The 26,684-nt window shown below is 46.8% G+C and overlaps 1 long non-coding RNA gene across 3 annotated transcripts in view; it reads right to left on the reverse strand.

The window, feature by feature from the left end:
• Positions 1-26,684, reverse strand: part of LOC106022227 — a 37,487-nt gene that overhangs the window by 6,718 nt on the left and 4,085 nt on the right. For 2 of the 3 annotated variants that reach the window (XR_001197254.3, XR_005880667.1), the window contains exons 2-4: positions 24,793-24,950; positions 14,984-15,136; positions 6,859-6,963 (exon numbers count right to left, since the gene is read on the reverse strand). This is a non-coding gene — a long non-coding RNA (uncharacterized LOC106022227). Of the gene's footprint in view, positions 1-6,858; positions 6,964-14,871; positions 15,137-24,792; positions 24,951-26,684 lie in introns of all 3 variants that reach the window. The other variant, XR_005880668.1, reaches the window with a different exon arrangement.

The raw sequence follows: 26,684 nt of genomic DNA on the forward strand, positions 1-26,684 counted from the left end.
AAGACAAAGCTAGCCCACAGTACCAGTCCTGTGCTGGTTCCCACTGCCCTTATCAGCAGTCAGGGAACAGCCTGCTGTTCTGTACCACCCAGTTCACAGATCCATCTACACAGCTGTCTAAACAAAACTGGGAGGAAAACCCTCATTTGTTTTTAAGGGAGCCAGGAGAGTTTAAACTGAGCCGAATGCTGATCTTAGCATTGAAGTTTGGGGTTAAGATGACAAAGGCGGGCAGCTGACATGCTGTTGCTGAGGTCTGTGTGATGTTCTGGTTCTATTGAGACAGCAGACACTCTCTGTCTCTCTCCTTCTTCTTCTTCTTCTTCTTCTTCTTCTTCTTCTTCTTCTTCTTCTTCTTCTTCTTCTTCTTCTTCTTCTTCTTCTTCTTCTTCTTCCTCTCCTCCCCCTCCCTCCCTCTCTCTTCCTCCCCCTCTCCCTCTCTCTCCCTCCCCCCTCTCTTTCCATTTTTCCTAACTTTGCTTTCACAGACAGATGTTTTGTCTCAAAGCTGGCACTTGCAGAAGGATGGAGAGACAGGAATCCTTTGCCGTTTTGGATCTCTAGAGCCCCTGCAGTACCTGGTGGGGAGGGTACACTGGTGACCCATCTCCAGTAGATGAGGCTCACCCAGGCCAGCACAACAAGGTGGAGAGGGGCTCACAGTCTATGCTCCACACTACAACAGTCTAGACTTTGAACTTCTGAAGCAACTTCCATTCAGGGGCACTAGAAATGAATCTCAAAGCTAGTGCAGGTCGCTCCTTGAGGGTTGTGAAGGGGAAATCAAGGCATAGCGAAAGCTAGAGCTGCATTTAGCTCTTCGCTTTAAGGGCATTCGTGGAGGTTCTCATACACTTTGGCATCTACTTACTAATCATAGCAGGTGGTTCAGTGGTGGGAGCAGTCTGTTCTCGTGGTTACAGATAACAGAGCCCTCCAGAGTTAACAAAGCCGCAGGGACTATCCCAGGATAGCAGTGACTCTTAGAATCCCACAAGAGGCAAAAGCCAGAAACCCTGCTGAAAGTCTAATGCAGATCTCATAGACACAGGCTTCTCTAATGGGACCTCTAAAGGAGTAAGATGATGTTCATCTTTGAGGTAGTGAGTCAACTTTCAGAAAGATGGCTGGGACAAGCAGAAAGTCCTCCCAAGGTACTCCAGTCTGAAACCCCACTGGCCCTACAGATTTGGGACCAGCTACCTCTTAGATGGTGTTCTCCTTGGTCCCACTTGGACTATGTTGTCTCCAAACGACTATCTGTGGCATGTACCCAGTCTCACCATGGCATGTGCCCAGGCCGCAGAGCACTGTTTGGTTCCTGGGGTCCTGTGAGCTCACTCACTGCTCTCCAGCCTGGCTTTGTGGCTCTGTTCCTTTTTTCTTCCTCAGGCTCTGGGAACCACTGAGTCTGGCTGGGACTTCTCTCAAATATCATAAGTTCTGTTGACCTTCCTGAAGCTGAAACTTGGGGTGAGAGGGTATCTCAGGCTCGGGCAGGCAGGATGGTTGGGGAAGCTGGCACAGTCGTGATACCCTGCTGCATGCTTCCACAACCCTCACTTGGTGGCTGTGCTTTCCAGCCTTCATTTCCCACAACTCCAGCTGGGCCAAGCCTCCTTCTCATTACTGCCTTTACCATCATAGAGACAGGAAGCCTCCTACTTTTTAGAGTCCCCTCAGTGCTAAGTAGAGTCAGGTGGGGAGGGTGCCCTGTGTCATCTATCTGGGAAGCTGTTCCAACCCATCCTATGAGTTCAGAGCTGACCATTGCCAGGTAGGACAAGAGTTGAGGGGCCACAGTTCTCAGCACATGGTGAAGTCAGGTAACCAGGAAGCTGGTCCAGTGTAAACCCAGACCATTCTTAGAGATGTCAGTATGTCTGAGATGGGGCCCCAGGACCTGCATTTTAACTAGCTTCTCAAAGAAGCTCCATGAATGTTCTGTCAGCCTCATTTGGTGAAACATTTAAGATTACTCCATGATATTCCAGCAAAAACCAGACACCGGAGACAAAAAGCATGAAAAACTGCCTGGTCACCTCATGGACCTTTGCTTCCTATATTCTGATGCCTCGACATCTGAGTCTTGCTGACAGTGGAGGACAGCTTCTGTCTCTTGACCAGTCCTACACATAGTGAAAGGCATACCCTCCTATTCACCTGTCAGGTGCCAGCTGCTGCCCACCTGTCCTTTTCAGCCAGTACAAGGACCAGACAAGCAGGAACTGCCCTGTGCCCTGGAGCCCTGAGCATACCCAGCTATCCTGCCACTCCTCCAGTCCTCCAGGCAACCTCAGAGAGAGCTCGGTATGGTTGCTTCTCTGTGCCTTTCTCAGAGGGTGAACGTGACAATTAAACATTCTGGACTTCTAAGTGCTTGGAACAGTGCCTGGTTCCCAGAGAGGATTAGGTCAGTATCTATTATTATCCTCATTTCACTAATGGGGAGACAGAGGCAGAAAGAGGATTAAGTCACTTGCCAGGATCCTCAGCTTCCATTGAGCTGGAGGGATGCCACCTTCTAGCCACAGAGCTGGCGTTTTAATATGCCAGAGAAATGCATCATGATGGTGTTTAACTTGTGGATCATTTAGTTTCTCTTGACTTCCCTTGGGTAATACGCACCATAGCAGACACTTGTTAAATAAACGAGGGAGGTTTTGTCACAGTCAAGTGGCTTGGCTCAGGACCGGAGAGCCACAGCTCTCCTATGTTCTGGGCAGGGAAGAGTGGTAAAGCTGGGGGAATCAGGCCGAGTCTAGAGCTTATAACCTCTGGCAGGGAGCACTGTGGTTTACACAAACACAAATGAAGAAAGCCTAGGTTCCTGAGGGAATTGACAGCATCTGGTGAGTGATGAGAACACAGAGAGACCAGAGGAGGGAGTAGGGGATTCCCAGGCACCTCCTTCCTTTTCCTAAGAACTGAGATCATCAGAAATGGAACTTCTCTTTCCTCCACTTTTCCTCATAATTTAAGCTTAGCAGCGGGTTCCTTTTAAGATGAAGCGTGCCTGGCACAACTCAGCTCTGCAAACACCACTCTCCCTGAAGATGGCACGCGTGTGGGCAGATGCTGGAAGGTGCAGATTGCTGACTCCAAGGGGTCTGGCTCAGCCATCTTGCAGCCTCTCTGTTAAGCCTCACACTTGCTCTCCTCCATACAGAAATCCCAAGGACCCTCTGGGTCCAGACTCTAGAGTTGCTAACTGTATAATTCAGCTATCTTGTAATTGTCCAGCTCAGGCAGGAGAGACCTGGAAACTGTTGACTGTTCAGTTTCTCTTTAATGAAATTAAAATAACATATTGTTAGACACGAATCTTCTCAGGCATGCTACTGGATAGGCTTTGTGCCTTGCAAAGCCATGCTAAATTTCAACTGTCAGTGTTTCATACAGTGTTTCTCCCATTGGCATGCTGTTTTCCCTGCATCATGAGTCCCTAAAGAAGGTTGTGAACTTTGTACAGTAATGAATTCAAATCCCACTGATGCTCAACAGACATGTGTTTAATGATAACAGCCACACACTCACCCCCCCTGTAACAAAGGTCATGTAGTTTTGTTGTCTTTTTCAGGGCAAACTACTAGCACTGTGTCATAAGCATGCTTAGATTTTTGAAGTACCCACAGATCCGTTCTTTAATAAATCTTAATTGGCTAAGCACAGAGACACAGTAATTCTGAGCTATAACACAGAAGTCTGATTTATGGCATGTCCCCAGATGCTCTGATGGGATCAATCCTGAGTGTCTGGATAATTCTTATTTATTTATTAATTTATTATTCTGTCAGTCAGCTTTATTTCTGAACAGAAGTTGCTAAATAGTCAATGTGTATTAAATTATGCCATTCAGAGACAATGAGTCGAGCATGCTCTCATGCTGGGTGTGCTCACTAGCCAGTGTTACTATTGCTGCTCCCAACATGGGTACAGGTGAATGTGAGAAGCTACAAAACTGGTAACCTGGTTTGTAATCCCACTCTTGTGAGATGAATGCATGAAGAGATCACTGACCTGTTTGTGGACACTCGATGTGTAAACATGTAATTTTGAGACATCAGTAACTAAACAAGGTAGACAGGAACTGTACAGTAGCCAGGATTTTATATGTATTTGGCATCAGGTTGGTATAAATTCACATTACAAGGTTTTCATTTTAGGGTGTAAAATGTAATCCCCATGGAAACCTCAAAAATAGCTATAGAATACATGAATATGGAAATGAGAAGGGACTAAAGTGGTTCAGTAGGAAAAATCAAACTCATACCACTGTAGTGCAGGAAAAGAGACAACAACAAAAATCAATGAGGCAAACAGGAGAGAAAGAGCAGAATGTCAAAAGTCTGTGCACCCTCATCAGATCGCTTCAAATGTGAGTGGATTAAATTCTCCAGTCAAATGACAGAGATTGTCAAAGCCAGTAGAGAACCCAGGGTCTAACTGTATGCTGCTTGCAAAAGACTGAAGGTCTAAGGACACAAATAGATTTAAAGTGAAGGGATAGAAAAGACATTTTATGTAATTAAGAGAGCAGTGCGGATAATGTAAGCTTTTAAGAAAAGTCATTTGAATTCAAATTTTGTGTTTGAGAAGGATTATAGGGACAAAAAAAAAAACCAACCAACAACAATTAAACAAGTAAAAGGCTCAACCCAGCAAGAAGGTGTGACAACTAAGCTGTCTAGGAATCTAATAGACCAAGGAAATAATAAAAGCAAAATCTCTCAGGTGGAAGGGAAGAAGAGGCAACTCCACAGAGACACACGGAACTTTCAGAATTCTCCACAAGCTTTGGAACAACCAACTGAGCAGGGAAGTGAGTTGTAAACCACATAACCCTCAGTTGGACCTGGTCAGTTTGTACAGAGAATACCACCCAATAGTAGCATGAACTGGAATTTTGTATGTACTTAGACTGATATACATTTACAGGATAAGGTTTTCATTTAAGATGGAAAATGCAACCCCATGGAGACGCCACAAAGTGCTATAGAATATATCACAGGAGGCTTTCTCCAATAATACCAATATGGGTCACAAGAAAAACCCCAGAAGATTCTAAAAGATGCATATCCTACCAAGAGTGTCCTCTGAAATGAAGCTAGAAGCCAGTAACAGAAGAAAAACTGGAAAGTTCACACATCTGTGGAAATTAAATTACACACTCACACAGTTAACACCTCAAAGGGGAAATATAGTAACACATGAAAAGATATTTAACACCAGGAATCATTAGGAAAATACAAATCAAAATGCACAAAGATCCTTTGGCATCTTGAATCAATTAGGATGATGCTCATTTCAAAAGGGGGGGCTGGAGAGATGGCTCAGTGGTTAAGCCTGCTCCCCCAGAGGACCCGGGTTCGGCTCTTAGTGCCCACATGGCAGCTCACATCTGTCTGTAATTCCAGTTCCAGGGGACCCAATGCCCATAGCAGAGCACCAATGTGCATAAAATAAGAGAGAGAGAGAGAGAGAGAGAGAGAGAGAGAGAGAGAGAGAGAGAGAGAGAGAGAGAGAGAGTTGTCTAGAGCTATGAGGTGGAGGACACAGCCTAGTGTTCCTGAAGACAGCATGCAGGAGACACGACACTTGGGCTCTGGTGTGGTGTTGGGAGACGGTGAGCTTTCACAGGTGGGACTTGGTAGGAGGTGCTGGGTCATGGGCACTGCTCAGGAAGAGATGAAACTCTCAGGAGGGTTGCTATGGAAACCTGAGCTTAAACATCAGGCTATTGTTGATTTGAAGGTCCGTCACATGGTGTTCATCTAAGCTACTTCTGGTTTTCTTCAGATTGAAGGAGAAACAGAGGTTTCCACCTGGGTTTGACCTTCCTCTGCACAGCTGCTGGCCAGGAGGTGTGGCTGGACATGGGTGGATGATCTCTCAAGAGTCTTGGCACTGCAGGGGATCTTTTGGAGTGGGCTTGTAGGATAGAGGGAATCCAGTTTGTTTAAATACCACTAACTATCTTGGATGAACAACTTAGCTTCAAGGGGCTTCTGCTTTCTCTCTCCCTAATTTAACGCTGCGTGTGTCTGCTTGCTGGCCTGTGTGTGCAGAAGAGGTTATATTGATGGCGGTCTGCGTGTTTCCCTGGCTAAGACCCCATCAGCTCATCAGACAACTCATTCTCTGAATTTATTTTGCACTCAGCAGGAAGCTACATATATCATGAAGAGATGCACATATTCACAGGAGAGCAGACTGCCTGCCAAGCCATATATATGCTAAACAGAGAGCAGCACTTATTCTGACTGCTTTCAAAGTCATGAGTCAAGGTGGGTGATGGTGATGCTAATCGGCACATGCTTTGGATCTTATTTTCTGATTAGTCCCCAGCATCTTGACTGGAAAGTTCCCATAGCAATCCTGTACAGCTGGATACATATACCCGGTGTCAAAAGTCTTTTCACCACCATTCCAACCAAATGGCCTGGCAAGAGAACCCGTGCCACGCTCTCCTGCTTCCTTCCACTCCCTGTGGAGCACCGATGACCTGGAATGTACCTGTGGAAGGTGACCCCAGCTTACCTCCCCCACTGAATATGGCCATTCATCCTCTCACTCTGGGGTTGGTGCATTATCTCCAAGGGAAACAGGCTTCCCACTGCCTGGAAGGCCACAAGGGAAAGGGAAAGGGGGAATGGAGGCCAAGGGAAAGGTGGAGTAGAGGCTGGAAAGGGTCTGCCTCCCACCAATACAACTAAAGACGCATGGGCTCCCACATACTTAGAGAACACTGGGGTTAGGCCTGGAGGTGTAGACCTCTGATTCTGGCTACTTGGAGGTTGAGGCAGGAGGATGACAAGTTTAGGGTCTTCCTGGACTACAAATGAGTTCAAGGCTTACCTGAATAACTTACTGAGACCTTACTTCAAAATAAAAAGTAAAAAGAAGGCTGGGAATGTGGCTCAGTGGTGAGTATGCACAAGGCCCTGGGTTCAATGCTCAGTTCTGAAAAAGAAAAAGACATTGAAATATTTTTGAAGTTAGCCTTTTATGCACTCATAATTTTGTACATAACTTAGACATCAAGGACTGGAAGAGCATTTCAATGCCTTTCATTTCCATTCCTTCAAACAACCAATGCTGCTCTTATGTACAGAAAGAAAATAGGAAAAATATGAACATGAATTAGTTTTTGTTGTTGTTGTTGTTTTGTTGGAGACAGGGTCTCTCTGTGTAACAGCCACCGCTGTCCTAGAACTCACTTTGTGGACTGGGCTGGCCTTGAACTCACAGATCCACCTGCCTCTACCTCCTGAGTGCTGGGGTTAAACGTGTGTCACCATCACCTGGCTATAGATTAGTTCTTATTCTCAGATATAATCACCCATGGATATTTGAATTAATAATTTTCTAGGATTTAAAATTCTTTCCTTTCTGTAACCCAGGCTGACCTTGATTTTTGATCTTACTGTATCTAACTTGATTTTAGGCATGCACCACCATAGCCAGCTAATTTTTCTCTCATTAAGGAAACCATGTCTACTTAGGTTTTTTGTTGTTGTTAAGCTGCTGAAGAAGTTTAACTATATATGTGCATCCCTATCCTTGCGTATAAACACATATGCACATACACACCTGCCACCATGACATGCAACACTCCCTGTAAGTAATGTGCTATGTCTACCTCAATTTTTAACTCATGCTTTATTTAAGTTTGTCACAGTATGCACTATGTGGTTGTATTGGCCAAGTACAATGAGAATGCAGTTCAAAAACTATGACCCTGATGTCAGCAAATGTTATTCTTTACATCTGAACCCTCCCCCACCCCTATGTAGGATGACTCATCTTCTCCTGCAGACTGTAGGGGCACAGGAAGCAGCTGGTCAGTGTCATCTCCATTATAATCACTGTCTTTCTTCCCATGCATGCTGTGTCCAGGCCCACTGAGAAAATATGATAAACCCACATTACTAAACGAGCTCACATTTTCCACATTGTGAAGGGCTCCTTAACTCACAGAGGGATTCCAAGAGGATTCATTTACATAGGAAGATCTCTGTGTTATTTAAGTGGAGTCTATTTACAAACTGTCTGGGAAACATGGAATCTCAGGAACTCATCTTGTCAGCAAAAGGGGGCTCAGGCTGGGTCCTCACTGCTCTGAAAGACTGTGGGCTACCTGAACAGGACTGGGCACTGCTGTTCTCTTCCACTGCTGACTAAAGGACAACAGAGCTGTGGAGAGAAAGTGGAGTGGCCTCAGGACCCAGAACTACTTCTGTTTCTCTGAAGAAGATGTGTTGTGTGAGGTGCTTTCCTGAATCCTCTCATTGGTACCGTTTTCGTTGTTCCAAGGCCTCCTTGTGTCTCATCAGAGGCCACCTAATCAGATATTCTAAGGTATGAGCTGAATCTGAACAGCTGTAAGAGGAGTAGAGAACGGGGCTTTATGAACAAGCGCTTTCTAGAGGAACAGAACCTATACATTGTAAAAGGGGATTCACTGGGTTGGCATGTGTGCTATGGGCTGGGGAGGCAACAATCACTTTGTGCATGTGAAAGAGACTGAGAACCTGGAAGCTGTGCAATCCAACAAGGTTGACGGACACCTTAGCAGCCCTAATCTAGTGCTGAAGTTCTGGGGGTCTTGGAAGCTCCCTGGAGAGCCACTGGTGTTGAGTCTAAATTGAGAGCCTAGAAGGAACTGGAGTCTGGTGTCAGCAGTGGATCCAAGTAGCAGCAGACATGCTCAGATAAGAAAGGAACTTGCAGGTATTTGCCACAGCTGCTCTCCCAAGTCCCTTCCATCCTAGGACTGCCAGCCATTCAGAGGGCTTCCTACATCCAGAGAGAATCTTCTTTATTTCTAATCACTGTCCCACAAGTCAACCATCTGGAAACAACTGCACGCACGCATGTTTCACCAGTCCCAGGCACCTCTTAACACAGTCAAGTTGACCACCAAGACAAACCACTACAGATGCTGTGATGGTTAATGTCCATGGTCTCCTTAACCAGATTCAGAATCATTGAGGGGCAAATCTCTGGGCACTTCCATGAGGAAACTGCTAGAGTGCTGGTTCTCAACCTTCCTAATGCTGAGAGCCTTTAGGATAGTTCCTCATGTTGTGGTGACCCCCAGCCATAAAATTATTTTTATTGCTACTTCATAAGTATAATTTGTAACTGTTATGAGCCATAATGTAGATATCTGTGTTTTCTAGTGGTCAGGGGTCGAGACCCATAGATTGAGAGTCACTGTTCTAGTATGCTACTTGGGGCAGATTGACCCACCCTAACTGTGGATGATACCACTCTGTGCGCTGGAGTCCTGGACTGCATTAAAAGGAGAAAGGGAACTGAACATAAACCTTCATCTCTCTCTGCTTCTTCGCTGTGATATACTGTGATGGCTGTCTTGTGTTCCATCACCACGATGGGCTATATTCCTTAAGCCGTGAGCCACAGTAGACCTTCCTTCCTGAAGTTTTTTGTTGGATATTTTGTTGCAGCAATGAGAAAACAACTAACAAGTGTCTTCCATGAGAGCAAAGTTTTGCTAAAGTAAGATTGGTCACCCATGGCAGCCGAGACCAGGCTGCTGGGTCAGTTGTGTACACAGGACAGGAAAACAGACCCTGGAGCTATCGTAGAAACTCAGATGGTTCTGAGCACCCCTACACTTGACTCTGCCCCTGACTGTCCCTTGAAAGCCTTGGGGTCTTTGAGTTGCTGAGAGAAAACCATTAAATTGGATGACTCCATAAAAAAGCTGGCTTCTTCCCCAGGCTCGGGGTTGAAAAGACAGTGAGGAGGAGCTTACCCTACACAGTGGAAGAGCCTTATGTGACCTTGCCAATCCCAACAGTCAGAGAAAGAGCTGCTTTCTCCAAGAGTGCTGAGGGCTCTTTCCCTGCTGTCCTGTGGGAACAGCTCCTGTGTGGGACTGTGTGAGGGGAGCATATGTTTTGTATCTGCATGGCTCCAGCTCTTCCATAAATAAGACAACAGTCTTTGGGAGTTTCAGTCTCAGGCCAGGCTCTGGACAGGGCTTTTGGTACTGACAAGAAGTGTTCTCAGAACTGCTTTGTTGGTTCCATTGCTCTCTCTTAAACTTTGGTTCCTGAGAGACCTCAGGTTCTTTGCCTTTCACCGACTCTAAGCTTTCTAGGAATTACTTTCTTGCCTGCTTTAACCCATCAAGCGGAAGAGACCTTTGCACTCATGTCTTTGAACAGGAAACAGGAGTGGGGCTTCTATGCGGGCAAAGCTGAGTCTGGCTGAGCAGCTGAGCGTGGGAAGGGCTCACAGCGGCTCCATCTTCCTGCACAAAATAATTTTCTCACCTTTGTATTTTCCCATCAGGGTTAAAAGACATGTTTTTCAGAGGAATGAGGTCTCCTTCTCCCTCCCCACCTCCTTCCCATCTAACTTTAAAACTCACTTGAACACTATGGCCTCTAAAGGAGAAAACAGGCACCCACAGGAATAATTGTAGGGACAGATGCTGGAGACATTCTGAGACAAAGGAAGTGATCCAGTTTCCCCCAAGTGTATTTGACTAAGAGTAGAACACTGTTAAGACCTTGGTAATGTTAATGGAAAACTTTCATTGTTGTAAATACCATTATTAATGTGTCTTTCCCCTTTACATATACAAAGATACTGGCGCCCAGTGATTTGACTCCCTAGTTGACAGCTGTTAGACCTGGTATCCCAGCCACCTTAAGCAGAAGTCAATCTACCAAGCAGCCAGCCTGACTGTCAGCATGGCAGCCCAATTGCTTAGAACATTGCTGGGATTCCCTAAGGAAGCTATGTTTGCCCACAGCTACTTGCTGTGGAAGCATAACTCCGGATCCTAACAATTCTATTCCAGCCATGACCATTTCAGAAAACAGCTCCTACTGGACCTTTCTGTCATCATAAGCCTCAGTGAACTCTAGCAGCCATTTTCAAATGGCCACGGGGGGAGCCTGTATCCTGGGGCTCAAAAGAAGCCACGTGATTGGTACAAGCACTGTTCATAAAGGACTCCCATAATTGATGCACACACCCTTGCCACACCCCCTTTCTGGTTATAAAAGCAAGCAGTTGGTTTACTTTCCACTCCCCTGTGCACTCTCAGTCTGTCTGTCTGTCTGTCTGTCCGTCTGTCTGTCTCTCTCTCTCTCTCACACACACACACACACACATACACCGATCCAGGAGTTATATCATCATCAGTGATGGGGAGAAATCTGATCATTCTGAGAAGCTTTGCAAGTTTCCCCAAGTGACGTCCTCTTAACTTGATAGAACTGGGGAAAAAGAATCTCAAGGCTAGCAGAACTGAAGGGAGTGGCAGCTGTGGAGAGCTCTGCCGGCTGAAGTCGGTTGAACCATAAATTCCTGATAGTGACTGTGAAATACAGGAAGATCTCTTTCCCCAGTCACTCTCACATACAGCATACTCTGTGGTCACCTGTGAGGGTTCACCCAGCCGACAGGTCTTGTCCACTGAACACTAGCTAGTGGTCCCTGATTCAACTCATTCCTGACTCTGTCTACCTGTGTCAGAACCACAGGCTGAGCCCTCATTCTCAGACTCCCAGACCTCACATGCCAGATGAAAGCCCCTGGTCTAGCCTGGTCTAGCTTCTAATCGGCAGACTGTAACTTGAGCTTGATCAATCTGATAGAGGAGAGCTCAGGGAAGTCCTTGCTTGCATTCACTCCTTTCTGAAAACAAGAACATTATGAAGAATATTGTAGAAAAGATGTTGCGGTCCAGACATGAGAGAAGAAGCAGAATTTTAAGGGAGCATGCCTCTCTGGAAGTATCCACTATCCAGTCCTCAGAAAGCCTCAGGAACCTGTCTTTTAGATATTAATGGAAGCTCCATTATGCAGTTGTGATGGGCAGTACCACTAGATTGGTGACCAGCTCTGCCTCCGGTCCCATCCTTTCCCAGGATGGGTAGGGCTGGAGTCCAATTTACAGATCCATGGCTGGTTTCCTTGGCAACTAGCTTGGCCAAAGCACGGGAAGGGGGGTGCTTCATCAGAACAAAAGATGTTCTACCCCTCACTCAGGAAATGACTAGGTGTCAGGAGCTCTGTCCTAGGGCCTACGATGTAGACTACATGTATTTTTGTAATTATTATACTTTATAGTTGCAAAAACAACAATATGTGCATATATGTATGCAAGTCTGTACACAGATGTGTACATGCATGTGTGGATATGCTTGTGTGTGCTCTGGATTTAGGGATTTTGAAGCATTTCATGGGGCCTTTAGGTTAGGTGTTTTCCGCTGGCATCTCAGTCACCACTTGGTAGGTGCTTCTCAAGTACCTTTTGCCCACTCACAGGCCTGAGCCCTCCAGCATGGTGAGAGAACAGTCACATAGCTCTGCTGACCCTTCCTCAGCCTGCTGTGGTGACCCCCACCCTCACCCTGTGAGCAGTGAGCCCTAAGCAGTGTCATGGCCCAGCTTCTGTGTTGAACCCCCATTATGCAAGCAGCAAACAGCCAGAGGTTTGGACTGGGACTGTCACCATGTTTTAAGGAGCCTGTGAGCCTTGTTCTGGTTATCTGGGATGTGTCTTGATCAAGTTTCTCAAGCTCTGAGACTCAGCGTCTTCACCTATGAACTGAAACGGAAAATTCCATATCCTGGACCCTGGTGTTGAAGAGTAGGAAGAAGCAGAGTGGAAGACCGAACAGCCTGAGCCGCAGAACTGGGAGAAAATGACACCACGGGGCCTGAACACCTCATCTCCCTGCCTGTGCCAGTTCAGGGCACTGCTGGGAGGAAGCCAGGAAGAAACTGAGACTCCTGATCTCCCGAGCCTTCTTTTCCTGGGAGTGTCTGTCCACATAACCACTGTCAGTGTGAACAGACTAAAACATCGGAGGGAACAGAGACTACTCAGCCAGTGTGGCTGCTGACAGAATGGGCAGGAAGGCCATGTTTTTCACTCAGTACAGTTAGAGCCTAGCGACCCCCTGGAGACCTTCAGATTTGAGGATGGAAGCTACAGGGTTCTCCCCACCCAGGATTCTAGTACTCCACGCCTACTTTTCAATGTCCAAACAAAACCACAGAGAGTGTTTGTAACTAGAGGAGAGTGGACTGGCTTGGCCCTGCCCTGCCCTCAGATAATAAGAATGCCTTACATCAGGGCCACTGGGCTGTGTTCTCTGGCCAGCAGTATGAGTCACCAGCCCCTGAGGTCATTTTGGCTCCAACTCAAAGTAAACAGAGTATTGAGCAGCATATCAGGTGAGAAGTGAAGGCTGGAGGGATGGGGGAGGGGGGGAAGGGAGTGTGTGAAAGGAAAGAGAAAGACAAGATGCCCGGCCACAGGAGGGGCATATCCCCTGCCCAGTCCACAGCAGTGATGCACTGACGCCTTGGCCAGTGTGGTCAGCAGTTTGCAGAAAGGATGTAGCCAATGGATACACCCAAGACTTTCTTCTCTTTTGCTGTTACAACAATTACTACTCTATTCCCCTGGCAAATTCACAAAGAAACTAAAACTGTGCCCAAATCCACCTCCCTGAATTAAAGTCTTCACATGTTAATGGCCCTGTATCTGTAATATCCGTAGACCCATTGGAGGTTAACAGGCTGAGGTCTGGATTGTGCAGGGCAGGTCCATTTTGCCCAGAGAATGATGCCCAGAGGCAGGTGCAGCATTCTGGACCTGCTGATTTCTCATCTCTAAAACACTAGTATGGAGCCTGATTCCCCTCACTGTGCATGAGGGACAGCTTGCAGGAGTGCCAGGCTGCTGTATCCTGCCTCAGAGCCCATAGGCCTGGTGCCCTAAAAAGGCCTAGTCATGCCCCCAGTTCCTGTTAGCAGGGGTGCCTGGCATCCTTACCCAACATGCTCTGGGAGGAGTTCACACATCACAGAGAAGCACAACAAGGCTACCAGAAGCTCCACCGGACACCTGAACAAAAGGCCAAGATTGGAGAAGTAACCTCTGGACCTGAAAGATGCATTCTGTTTGCTTCTCTTTGATGGGAGGGTTTATGGGAATTCCACATTTTAAGCACACATCCCAAATAACCACTGCTGAAGACCTTTGCAATGTTAACTTCCACTTCCTGCCCAGGGCTCACCCGATGTTAGGTGGCCTCAGTCTCTGGAATCTGTTACTTTGGAAAAACAAGACACAGCTCCAAGAAATCCAGAAAGCCATTTCTGCAGATCAAATTATGGCATATCTGTCCCAAGCTGTACCCTTTTCCTTCCCCCTGCTGATTCGGTTTGCACCATGATAATCTATACACGGGGACTCCCAGAAGATGGGAGCTTTCCCCTTGCTTCTGTGTGGTCCTGATACCCATCCCAGTCCAAAACAAATGGAAGCAAAAATGACCTGTGACCACCCAATAAAACGCCATGTGTGCTCATTAGCCCTGCTACCACGTGGGACTGTGTGCTCCGGTTAGCACCAGGGGCCTCCAAGAAATTGCAACAAGCTGCCAAGGCTTCATCAAGCAAACTGAACCTCAAGGATGAATGTGTGCCTTGATACAGGCTGTTCTCACTGCCTGGCAGGGCCTTGTGCTCTAGGTCATTAAAATGCGCAAGTCGCCCTGCTTATCAGGACCTTTGAGCTGACAGAAGCTGAGAGGAGGTACAAGGAAACAATGGACTGGATTCCTGCCCCAGGGGAGTCTCCCTTTTCTGGAAGAGACAGGCACAGTTGGACCAAGTCTGTGCATGGTGAGGGATGCACAGCAACGTGGCCTTCTTTCTTCAAGCGCTCCACACACCCACATCCAGGGCAATGGGTGGGTAAGCACTGAAGGAGATTTGTGGGCACTGATTCCACTACAGACCCCACAATCCCAAGGGCTTGCATGTGGGCGATTTGATTGGGAAAACCGAAATCTTAAGAGTACATACCAGGTAACCTGGGAGGAGGCTGTGGGCCTCCATGGGCAGAGCAGGAAGAAGGGAGAGCAGAGAGGACTTGCACAGTAGGATGGCCACGTGGAACACACAACCTGTCATGTACCTGTGGTTTGGCAAATTTCCGGTAGCCATGACACTGTCGCAGGTTCCTCACTAGTGTGCAGAATTTGGGTTGGTTGTGAAGGACAGTCAGAAAACTAAGCAATGTCCTGTAGAAGCAAGGGCTGCTCACAGCAGATTTATAGGACCGCAGAGCCTAGAAATGAAAACACCAAAGTTAGCAAGACTTAGAACTTTATTTAGGAAAAAAATAATGAGATGAAAATTGTAGAGTTTTGTCCTCATTGTGTTGTGACCTGTTAAATTAGACTAAAACATTAGCAGTGGACACAGAGGGCTGCAATTAAAACAGAAGGCAGGGTAGTAGTCTTTCATATTAGAGGACAGCTATTGTTTTATCTAGTTCAATAAAACCTGGACAATATAAAGTTCAAAACAAGCAATGTTATCCAAATGGTTGTTTATCACTTGTCAACTCCCTTTCAGTTGCTACAACAGGCTAAGAACAAAATGACACAGAGATAAGAAGCATGGCTGGCTAAGGGAAGGGTATGTACACCCAACCAGAGGCTTCTAGAACCTTCAGAAAAGCCTGGCTCCAAAGTCTCTAGTTACTGCTCTCAGCTACAGCTGGCTTGATGGGGCCTTCCTTCTCTGAAGTATGCCTACCTTTTCACTCCCACCCAAACTCCCCACATGCATCACAGGGTCAGTACACTCAGACCATGTGCACAGCTCCAGGACCTGCCCTGAGGTGACCACTAGACCCCCCTCAACGTTATTGAGCACCCGGTGTTGCCTTCATACAGGTTTCTTCACACTCTCAGACCACCACAGCCTCCCACCACCTATCTTAGTTGTTATGTTCTGAAATACTTTGGCCAAGAAGTAGTTAAAAAAAAAAAAGGTCTTGTAAGCTCCATGAGCACACACACTACAAGAAAACTCAACAATGCAGCAGAGAGCCTTGTCCTTTCCTATTAGGACTCTGTAAGTGAAGTTGTCAAAGGCACACAAGCTGGGAAAGTGCCAAGAGTTGCTGGCTTGTGGACCTCCCTTCAGCAGATCAGTGCTGAAGCCAGGCCAGCAGCTTCCCTGGTGGCTACGCTGGGTGTGGGCTGGGGAGGAAGGGTCATTTCAGAGAATACCTCCCTTGATACAGCTCTAGCACAACTCATGGAAACCCCTCTCTGCACCTAGGGTGCTTTCAGGTTCTCATTGCAGGCTCTACCAAAACAGCTCAAAATTTCGTCTTCTGGCCTCAGTGTTGCAACAACTCTATCACGTGCAAAGAGCCTGAGGCTTCTTCTGAAGTAGAGGAGGAGGATAGGCAGGAGGGGTTGCATCTTTATTTGATGCCAAAGAATAAACTGTTCCCCAAGAAGTCTGGTACTGACACACCACGACAGGAGTATCGGACCCACTGCACAGCAGGCAAAGACAGCTAGGCATAACTGTCCAGAGCAGTGCCTGCCTTCTTTGGAACAGTTTTCCCCGTAATATCTTGCCATATGCATACACATACATGTATACACACCTGTTTATGCAAGTATGTACACATGCACATACACTCATGTAAGCACAAGAAAGTATGCCACAAGCACCATGCTCTCTATTTTGAATCCTCTAGTAGTCTGAATAGAATCATGCACACACAGGATATGCGTATTTGTATTCACATAAACATACATCATCATATAGATAAGTGTTTCTGCTAGTATCACACCCCACAAAGGAAGTAATGGAGACAGAGGTGCAATGGATGCTGTGGTGGTGTGGCACCCAGGGATTGGGCTGCTGTAATGGCTAATTTCCATTGAATGGATTGATAAACAACTAAGGTATTAATGAGAGAAACCTTTGGGCCTGAAAGTTTCTAGAGGAACTGACTGAAGAGTGAAAACTTTCTTCAATTCAGGCAGCAATATCCTATGGCTAGAGTTTTGAGTGTTGGGGAATATTGAACTACCCAGCTCCATGACTGGTGTTCTTGAGATTGTTATGCTAACCACTGGGAAACCAAGTCTTTTCACTCTAATGCAAAGATGGCCCTGCCCACTCACAGGATTCTTGTTTTGAAGGATTAAATTACTTGCTACCAGAGAAAACTTTTTAAGTACTTATGGTGGTTTGAAAGAAAATGGTCCCCAAAGGGAACGACACTATTAGGAGGTGTGGCCTTGTTGGAGGAAGTGTGTCACTATGGGGCTGGGCTTTGAGATCTCTTTTGCTCAAGTTCCCCTCAGTACGATAGTCAGTCAACTTCCTGTTGCCTGCAAGATGTAGCACTCTCAGCTCCAGCACCATGTGTGTCTAGACGCCACCGTGCTCCCCGCTGCCATGATGATAATGGACTGAACTTCTGAAACTGTAAGTAAGCCACCTCGATTAAATGTTTTCTTTATAAGAGTTGCCATGGTCATGGTATCTGTTCACAGCAACAGAAACCCAACTATGGAAGTACAATACTATGGAGGTGAAAGCAGGACAAACTTGCAAAAATACCTTCAAGTTCTGAGCTGGGGCAAAAAGTTCATGGAAGCTGGATAATCCAGAAATGTGATCTCAAACCAGCATGGCCAGCATTTGCCAGTGCAAGCCTAAGTGCTGGCTGGTAAAAAAAGGCACAGTGCATTAGTTATCATTCTGGTCGCTGCGACAAAATACACGACAAAAAGCTCACACTTTGAGGGTACAGTCATCATGGTGGGGAGGCATGGTGGTAGGAGCTAGGAGCCTGGTTTCATTGTACCCATAGTCAGAAAGCAGAGAGAAATGAAAGCAGGTCATCAGCTCAGTTTCTCATTTTTTTTCAGTTCAGGACCCCAGCCCATGGGATGAAGCTGCCTATACTTATGGTAGGTCATCACCACTCAGTGAAACCTCTCTGGAACGTCCATCACACACACACACACACACACACACACACACACACACACACGTCTCCCAAATGATTCCCAGTCCCATCAAATAGGGAAGATTGACCATCACACATAGTCGTGTGGCCTGGCCCTTGCCTAATTGGAGAATGACTGTTGTCGATCATGCTGTGCCACAAAGAATAAACACTCTCTTTCTTTAAAATTTTGATATGGTGGATCTGGAAAGATGTCTTGGTGGTGATGAGCATGTACTGCTCTTGCAGAAGAAGACCTGAGTTCAGTTTCCAGAATCCACATGGTGGCTCACAACCATTTGTAACTCTAGTTCCAGGAAATCCTAGGCCCGTTTCTGGTTTCCACAGGTCCCAGACCCACACGAGGCATACATACATACTTGCAGACACTCCCATGCACACATAAAATAAAAACAAATAAATAAATGATAGTTTTGATAATGTATTCATTAGGAACTGGACTTTTACTTTAAAATACATTTTACTCTCAAAGGTTGCACTAAACGGTTATTTTTCTGGATTTATGAGTTATTGGTGGTATGGTCTTTATGTTTTGCACAGGAGTGAATGCCTCTCTCATTTCCTAAAGTTCTATCCCTGGTGAGCTCTGGTGGGTGTTATTGTTTCCACCATGATGGGTTTTGATGGTTCTGACAGTCATCTCCTTCCTAACATATACCCTATCCAAAAAAATAAAGACAAAGAAAGAAAACAAAAATAATAGAAAAGAAAGGAATACTGTAGAGTACAAAGAAGAAAACCAGCCATGAGCATCCAGAACCTCTTCTGGTTAAGAGCTCTCCTTGCACAGTGCAAAAACAGTTTGAGCTACTGAGTCACATGGGACAGTGTGGTGCAAAATGCCCTTAGGGAACATTGTAGGAATCCGTCTATGTAGGGGGACAGCTGTGATCCTGCTCTTGCAGGTGCACCAAGGGAAACCTGGAGGGAGATAGAAACAAGATTAGACCAAAACTGGAGAAGCATCTTTAACAGGAGCATGCACGGCTATGATAACGCTTCCTTCTTTCTCTGCTTCGGGGCAGGTTTCAACTCTTCGCAGCTGATGCTGGTATTACAGCAAGAGAGGAGATACTGCTAAGAGTCACTGGAGCTGCCTGTGTGCCTGCCTGCTGTAGCACCAGGAACAAAAGTAGATGTTAATAATGTGGTTAAAAGAGAGAAAGAGAGGAGGGGAAGGGGCAGAAGGAAGGAAGACAGGGGCAGAGGGAGTGAGGCAGGAAGGGGAAAAGGTAGGTAGGGAAAAGGTAAGGAACAAACCCAGCCAGGTAATCAAAAACCAGAAAAAGTCTGAGAAACTTTCACGGCACAAGGAATCCAAGGAGGCCTCCAACTCTGGCCTGAGGACGGCTAAATTCCATGTGTTTGTGTTGGACATTGGACCCAGTGAGGATATGGGATGAACAAAGGACATGGTAGAGGCATGAAGATGGGCACTGGACGCAGTGAGGACATGAAGATGGGCACTGGACGCAGTGAGGACATGAAGATGTGTAATGGACATTGTAAAGATGTGGCAATGGACACTGGGCATGGTGAAGACACGAGGATGGACACTGAATGCAATGATGACATGAGGATGAACACCGGGCATGATGAGGACACGAGGATGGACATGGGACATGATGAAGACATGAAGATGGACCCTGGGCATGGTGAGGTCATGACAATGGACACTGGGTGGAGATGGAGTGAGGACATGGTGATGGACACTGGGCATGGTGAGGTCGTGAGGATGGACACTGGGCATGGTGAGGTCGTGAGGATGGACACTGGGCATGGTGAGGACATGGTGATGGACACTGGGCATGGTGAGGACATGGTGATGGACACTGGGCATGGTGAGGACATGACAATGGACACTGGATGGAGTGGGGACGTGAAGATGGACACTGGGCATGGTGAGAACATGGTGATGGACACTGGGCATGGTGAGGTCATGAGGATGGACACTGGGCATGGTGAGGACGTGAGGATGGACACTGGGCATGGTGAGGTCGTGAAGATGGACACTGGGCATGGTGAGGTCGTGAGGATGGACACTGGGCATGGTGAGGTCGTGAGGATGGACACTGGGCATGGTGAGGACGTGAGGATGGACACTGGGCATGGTGAGGTCGTGAGGATGGACACTGGGCATGGTGAGGTCGTGAGGATGGACACTGGGCATGGTGAGGACATGGTGATGGACACTGGGCATGGTGAGGTCGTGAAGATGGACACTGGGCATGGTGAGGTCGTGAGGATGGACACTGGGCATGGTGAGGTCGTGAGGATGGACACTGGGCATGGTGAGGACATGGTGATGGACACTGGGCATGGTGAGGACATGGTGATGGACACTGGGCATGGTGAGGACATGGTGATGGACACTGGGCATGGTGAGGACATGACAATGGACACTGGATGGAGTGGGGACGTGAAGATGGACACTGGGCATGGTGAGAACATGGTGATGGACACTGGGCATGGTGAGGTCGTGAGGATGGACACTGGGCATGGTGAGGACGTGAGGATGGACACTGGGCATGGTGAGGTCGTGAGGATGGACACTGGGCATGGTGAGGTCGTGAGGATGGACACTGGGCATGGTGAGGTCGTGAGGATGGACACTGGGCATGGTGAGGACGTGAGGATGGACACTGGGCATGGTGAGGTCGTGAGGATGGACACTGGGCATGGTGAGGTCGTGAGGATGGACACTGGGCATGGTGAGGACATGACAATGGACACTGGATAAAGTGATATGAGGAGGGAAAGTAGATGAGGTACCAGCCTGAAGATGGACACTGGACGTGTGAGGACATACATGAAGATGGACAGTGGATACACAGCATGGACTCAGTAAGGATGAGAGGTAAGAGTCCAGAGATATGCCCTGTGTAAGCTTCATGGTAAACAATGTGACCATGTAGTCGCTGGTATTTTCTCTGTGACAGGTCAGCATCATTGCAAGTGGAACTCTGTGTCTGTAACTTTTCTGTAAATCTGAAACTCTAGAATAGTTTTATATTTACAGAAAAGATTTTAAACAGTAGAATAATGGTTTTACTCCCACAGTAAGATCAGAGTCGGGAGACAAGATGCATCTGACATTAAGGTCAGAGTGTCAGGCTACAGCTTTCCCCGATCCTCAGGGAGAGGCTCTGTGGCTGGGCAGTGATGAGGCTTCTGCGCTACAAGACATACAGCAGAAGGCGGGGGCTCAGTGCCTCTCACCCCATAAAACTTGGGTTGTTAACCACAACTCATAAAACCCAGAGACTAAAGCCCAAGACTGGGGACATGAGACAGAGCTCTCCACAGAGGATCATTGTCCCAGAGCTGGCCTGGCCTCTTAGAAAGCCTTGGAATCAGTCTCTCTGCTGGTCACGGATCCTGGATGGCTGGGATCAGAACAGTGGACTGGACTAGGTTTATCCTCTGTTTCCTTTCTCTAATCCCAAAGGGGATGAATGGTGGCTGGTGAGCCTCAACAGAACAAAAATTAAGATTGTCTGGGGTGGCTAGTAGCTCTGAGCCTGGGAAGTTGATCAGAAGCAAGACTGCCCAGCCCTAACCCCACTGTGTTTATTTAGATCTCTATTTGCAAAACCCAGCAGGGCAGGGCCTTTGTGCTCTGAGCTGACAAAAAACAAGGTCACACTTTAAGCATAACTCATGTGCTGGCTTGCTCTTGTGGACAGACAATGCTTAGAAGCCACAGCCTGAAGCCTCCCTCCTCCATACCAGGAGGCAGCAATGTTCCCATAGGCCTTTGTTCCATGATAGATCACAGTTCCACACGTTGACTTCCCTGTAAGTTCTCAGAGCAGGAGTCCTGGACTCGCCAATGAAGTCTGCGTATTCTGGGTACACTGGGAGGTCTCCTGTGTCCAGCCTCTTACCATGTGAGCTCTGTGGTAACAGGCAGAGTCAGGACAGATGGAAGGACCAGCTATGCTGGGAGGCAGCCCATGGAAACATGTGTCTGTGATTTCTCCACAGCAGGAGGGTGGTGCATAGCTGCCCATCCTCAGTTAACTGTAGGGGCACAGCAACCAGCTTAGAGGTCCTGAGGCCAAGCTGATCAAGACCTACAGATCAGCCCAGTGGTGGCCCATCATGGACTTGGGTCTCAGTTCCGTCATATCCCGTTTCCTTCTTCCTCAGCTCCAGTGCCCTGTCCCCCACTTTACTCAGGCTTTTCCTTTCTAATTTCGGGAAGCTTCCCGCCTCCATTCTTATTCCACCTTCTAAGCCACAGCATGCATTCTATGTCTTACAGGACCTCTTGGGCAGTAACCACTCCCCCTAAAGCCTCCTGACTCTTCCTCCTGTGCATGGTCTGCATACCTGGACACCTTGTTTTATGATCTGCCAATCCCTAAAATCAATAGCCCTGCTCTTAGAGCAAAGTCTAGGGTTAGGGGCGAATGCCAAAGTGATGGCTCTGTCCCACTACGGTTCCCCCCTCTTAAAACTACCTGTTTATAGCTGCTGTAAAAAGTTAGAGGAAGCGATTTCTCCAGCTCATCCCTTTTGTATTTATTAGTGGGCATCTGCTGCAAAGCAAGCTTTTCTTTATCTTTGGATTTTTCCTTAGCTTCCATGAAATTCATTTGGTATTTGAAAGACAAGAATAGTAGCTACTATACTTCAATGACCTTCTTATGACTATATTTGCAATAACAAATAGAAAAATTGGTGTTCTGCCCCCCATTATTTTGAACTCATAGAGATGAAGACATAAAGATGAAAGGCAGTTTCCTTGTTAAACACCACAGAGCTAATGACAGCACATCAGTAACTAGAACCTGGGAATGCTTCTGAACCCCCATGTCCTCTGATTCTCTGTGTTTCTTTTGAAGCTTTCAGATGCTGAGTTTGCAAGCTTATGTCCTTACAGATGACTGTGTTAGTATCAGTAGGCAACGGCTGCCAGCCTGAGTTTGGTTTGCTTGATCCTCTATTCTCCCCCATTTACCACCTCCTCTACCAATAGGGAAGGCTAGAGCCAGGTAGAGCCTGTATCACACGGTGCCTGCCTGGCTCTGTTATCACTTTTCTGTGGATGGAGTTGTAATATCTCAAGTACAGTCCAGAGAACTAGAGCTCTTAGTCACAGGCAGAGGCGTTCTCTACTGTTGCACCCATGTTCACAGGGATTTCTCAGTCCACGGGGCTCCTCCCTTCTTCTCCTTTCTGTTTGATTTCTTTTGCGAAATTGTACCCTTATGCACAGTTTATTGACTCGTATGATAACAGGTGATATTCTCCATGCCTTGTGTGATCTGTAGACATATTGATGATGACTAATCAATGAAGAGGAGTGATTCTGATGGCTGGAGAGCTCTTGGTTGTTATTGAAATAAAATCAGACATGCAAGTCACAAATGAACAAATACAGACTGGGAATAGAGCTCAGTTGGTAAAATCTTACCTAGTATGCATGAAATTCTGGGTTCAATCCCCAGCACCACATAACGCAGTTGGGAGGTAGATACAGGAGGAACACAAATTCAAGGTCATCCTCAGCTACACGGGGAATTCAAAGTCAACCTGGGCTGCCTGAGACTCTTTTTAAAACAGACAGACAGAAGGACTGGAGAAATAGTTCAGTTGGTAAATTGCTTGCCATAATTTCTAGTACTTAAATAAAACGTCAAGTATGTTAGTACATGCTTATAATGCCAGCACTTGGGAGACACAGACAGACAGATCTTTGGGACTCACTGGACAGATAGCCTAACTAAAGTGGTAAGCTCAAGCCCAGTGAGGGGCTGTCTCAAAGGACAAGTGGATGGCTCCTGCGGAATAACACAAGTTGACTGTGGCCTTCACACTCATACAGGTATACCCACACATATACACTCTTAACATCCTCTCACAAATAATCAAGTGGTGTGTGAGCACGCATGCGAGCGTGCACGCACACACACACACACACACACACACACACACACACACACACACACCAAAAAGAAGAAAGATAATAGGTAGAGTTAATCAGTTTAATGTGTTTATGGGTTAAGTAAGATTTTGTTGGTTACACATAAATTTCTTATTTAGAACACTATTATTAAATGCTAGCTGGCAGTTTTGCCTTTGTGAGCCGTGAGTCCACATTACCTTCCTTACTTGCCTACCTTCATTTTGTTCTACAACAACTCCTTTAAATGGCTATGCTGATGTCTTCATTTTACAGATGAGTTTTACGGCGTATAAAGTTCCCCCCAAGTTAGCGAGTGGCAGAACCAACATTCCCACGAGTGTTCCAACTCGAGCTACGCAGCTAGTCACTTTCTTCTAACACAATTCCCCATCACTTGGGATGTGTGAACAGTGGGACAAGCTCTTGGTACAAAGACCTGCCTGATGTCACATGAACTCTGAGAAGCAGACCTCAGCTTTTAGTCAGACTGAGAACCCGAGGACAGGCTAGTGCTCCTGTTTGAAAGCTGGACATCAAATCATAAAAATCACTGTCCATATTTAAGAAAGTCACTGAAGGAAGCAAGACAACTGAAGAGCACAAGAGTCTAAGGAGGAGTGAGCAGCTGTTAGCCCTGGGTAGCCATTGGCCTGATAGACAGAGTCTGGGGGTGAAGGCTCAGCAGAGCTCTGGAGGCTCTGTGGACTCTTGAGTTAGTGAGTGTGGCAGCCTGTCTGTGGTAAGGTCTAGATGCCCTGATTGCCTTCTGTTGTGGGAGGGGTGGGACCACAGGGCTCTTCAGTGTCTGGCTAAGGCAGTGAGGTCTATGACAGCCTTGGCAGCCACCATTTCCTTCATTTTGTCAGAGACAGTAAGCTTCTGATGCCAATATTTTGGTAATATTTTGGTTTGTGCTCACCAGCACTTCCAAGTCGCTGGCTTCAGCTCCACACATGGAATTTTCAAGTTAAGAAAAACCAAAACCAGAATCCAAATGAACAATCTAAGTTAGAGCGCTCACCACCATGTCATTCGCTGGATCTGAGTTATTAGACCGTCTGCCATCTTCTCTCCACCCTCTCATCTTCTTGGTCTCCAGCTATGTGTGACTCCAGGACCGTCCACGTGAATTGTATGTCAGTGATTCTCCTTGTGTGAATATATACAAGGGAGCTTTTTCTTTGGAGTAGAGAAAGAATGAGAATTACTTCCTGAGAAATTTCCTGGGAGCAGCATTAGGGCAAAGGGAATACTATAGAGCTGTTGTAGTGCCTGAGAGCAGAGTATGGTCTGGTAGTGAGAATAGAAGAGTGCCCTGCTAGAACAGTCAGCACGAGTCTTAATGTTTACTCTCTGTTCATTTGGTTTTGAGACAAGGTCTGATTAAGGAGCCTACACTGAGCTCAAACCACAGTAATCCTCCTGACTTCTCAGGACCTGGGATCACAGGTATGTGCCACCAGACTTGCCCAAGATAGTTGTCTGTCGGGTGAATATTTTTATGTAACCCCCCAGTCTCCCCAATTTTAGCAAAGCGAATGAGCTAAATATGATTCTTCCCTGACATTTATATTTTCAGGGTTGCACTTGTTGGCTAACGATTCTTTTTCTGTCGATCTCCAGAACAGAGATGTTTTCTCTGGGACACTGAACAGCCAGCCAGTCTGCTTGTCCAGCTGCTTCTCTGGGTCAGCTTCCCTGACAGATGGGCCAGCCACACTGAGGTGGAACATGAGTGTCTTTACCTATCAACCCTTCTGTGGAACAAGGCAGCTCTTCACACCAAGCTCAGCTTTTGGTAACCCTTTCCACCAAGACTCTCAAGTGCTTCCTCATCGTTTTCATCCAAATGTCCAGTTAACTTGGTGATGCTGAATTGTTCTATGCAGCTTGTGCCCATCAGGAGTGAGCCTCTCCCCCTTCTGCCTCTGCCTCTCCTCCAGTCAAGCGTCTTTTATCTTTTTCTTCTTTATTTTTAATGGCTAATGCTTCAGAGAACTCAAAGTAGGAAAGAGCTGCCTAGGGGAATTCAGTGGGATTTTTACTCCATCTGACCATGTTTTGTCACCTGACAGAGTGGGCTAAGGTTTTTCTTGCCAAGCCTGTGAAGTCATTTGTTTGACTGCATTGTCGTAAGTTATTCATTAGCAAGTATGAGGAAAGCCTTCTGAACAGCAAGGCTTCTCTTCCTCTTGCTACTGCTTCTGGCCCAGTCCTCACACTTCCTTCGGGGACTCTGATCTTGCATTGTTGGGCTGCTCTCCACAGCTCACTCACCTTCCTTACTTCATACAAGAGCAATGTAGGTTAGGGCTTCTCTGCTAGGGACCCAGTTCCGTCTCCTTCCCCTCTTTATGGGTGGAGGTCCCCGGAGCACCTTCTACCTAGCTCTGTTCCTCCTTCCTCCAGGCTAGGAGCCATCAGGACCTGGCTGCTCCATCTTTGCTCCCTGCATCAATCACAGCCCAGAGCAACACAGAATAGGTTTTTGCTCAATGACTAGAACCAGGCACAGCAGCTAACACAGCTAACACATTTTCTTCTCTTCTAGCTTCTGACTGGAGCAGGCATCTCCTGCTCTGTTGAGGACTCTTAAGAACTTTAGTCATTAGAAAAGAACTTCCTGAGAGCTTCATATTGGGAAGCGATGAAGTAACATATTAATAACTCAATGTTTTTGTCTGCAGATGCTTAGAAAGGCTCAGCCATGTAGAGGGCTTCAGAGCACCCATGGCTTTTGTGGAAGCCTGACTCTGAGCCTGGCCCTCACAGACACTGTGTCAGAAAATGCACATCACAGGGTGACAATCCTGGGGTGAAAAATAAAACAGAAAGGTAACAGAATCAGTAAGCTCACTGGCAGCAGAATGTTTGATTAATAAAAATAGGGTTAATTACCACTTTATCTGTGGC

This window comes from Mesocricetus auratus, unplaced genomic scaffold (assembly GCF_017639785.1).
Source record: "Mesocricetus auratus isolate SY011 unplaced genomic scaffold, BCM_Maur_2.0 Super-Scaffold_100013, whole genome shotgun sequence".
Taxonomy (NCBI): Eukaryota; Metazoa; Chordata; class Mammalia; order Rodentia; family Cricetidae; genus Mesocricetus; species Mesocricetus auratus.